This window comes from Orycteropus afer, unplaced genomic scaffold (genome assembly GCF_000298275.1).
Source record: "Orycteropus afer afer isolate SDZICR_OR568_19922 unplaced genomic scaffold, OryAfe1.0 scaffold00079, whole genome shotgun sequence".
NCBI lineage: Eukaryota > Metazoa > Chordata > Mammalia > Tubulidentata > Orycteropodidae > Orycteropus > Orycteropus afer.
In genome coordinates, this window is record NW_006921666.1 from 4021472 (window position 1) to 4023132 (window position 1661).

The window sequence follows — 1661 nt, forward strand, 5'->3', positions numbered from 1 at the left end:
CAAGGCTGGCGATCCAAGATTATCTTCTGTGTCTGTGTTAATTGGTTTCCCTTTTCTTTGTTGAAGAGGGTCTGTGCAGTCTTTCTGCCTAGTCCGCCATCTTGCCGGAACTCTTTGGGTCTTATTTTTCTAAGATATATACTTAGTAGTGGGATTGCTAGATCATATGCTATTTTTTTTTCCAGCTTTTTAAGGAAGTCCCATACCATTTTCCACACTGTTTGTACCATTTTACAGTCCCGCCAGAAATATATGAAGATTCCAGTCTCTCCATACTCTTACTAGCATTTGTTGTTTTGAACTTTGCTATTAGTGCTGGGGTGGCCAGGTAACATCATATTTGGTTCCTTTCCTAATCATCTCTCTTCAAACTAGTTGAAAAAACTAGTTTAATTGGTAAATTGTGTTAAAGTTATTGACTAATCTCCAAACAATGGTAAGTTTGCTGACTGATGTATTAGAGTTCTTTCCGAGAAGCAGAACCACTAGGAGTATATATATATATACATCCATATCTACTCTCAGGAGTCCTGGTGGTGCAGTGGGTCCGCACTCAGCTGCTAACTAAAAGGCTGACAGTTTGTACCCACCAGCTGCTCCACAGGAGAAAGATGTGGCAGTCTGATTCTGTAAACATTTCAGTCTTGGAAACCCTGTGGAGCAGTTCTGCTCTGTCCTGTAGTGTTGGAATCAACTCAGCAATGAGTTTGGTGTTTGGTTTTGTTTTTGATATCTAATCTGTATGTGGGTTTTGTTACAGAGATTTGATCTTATCTATGGGAGTTGGTTAAACATTCTATAAAATTGTTGTCTTCATGTATCATGGTGGAGCTTGAAGTCCACAGGGGAGGCAGTCAGGAAGTGAAAATGGATGTAAAATGCAGGAGAGCAAGGGCTAGCTGGAACCTATGAGGATGTACTGGAATCTGTCCTGCAGGAGAGGCTGGTGCCCTTTGTCATGAAGGTAAACACACACCTGTCCACAAGTGCAAGACGCTGGAGGATCCAGGGGAAGATGTAGCAGCTGCAGGTCCAGCTGCTGCCCCACAACAGCAAGGTAGCCAGCAGGTAAGCAACAATGAGTGTGAGATACAAAAGTGCCTGGCCCTGACCTTCCAAGCATAATCACAAAATGGCTGCTGCTCCATCTTCTCCCTCCAAATCTAGCACAAAAACATCTCATGACCCACCCTAACCAAAAACATAACAGGGAGAAGAATTCTGGAAAATGTAGTTCAGCCTAAGCCACAAGAACTGAATCCTATTTTTGAGAAGGCACAAGTGAAGGGTAAGCTAGGGTCCATCTTTATATACGTTACTGTGGGCTACATTGGTCGTGCTGACCTGGGAGGTTTTGAGCTCCTGTTTCCTCAGGAGCAGGAAATATCACTTGCAGCATTAGGGTGACCTACCCACTCTTTTGGTGTAAGGAAGTGTTTCTTAGACTTGATGAGAATGTCCATGCTCCTCACTTCATGTCCTGGGGCTCTGCTATTAAAGAGATTGAGAGTGTGACATATAGCCCTCCTACAAAAGAGATTTTTAGAGATTTGAGTAGCTTTGAATTCTACTTTCAATCTGGCCATTGCTTAAAATAAAGAGATGAGGCTTTCCAATAGCAGTATCTTTTTTTTTTTTTTTTTTTTTTTTTTTTTTTTTTT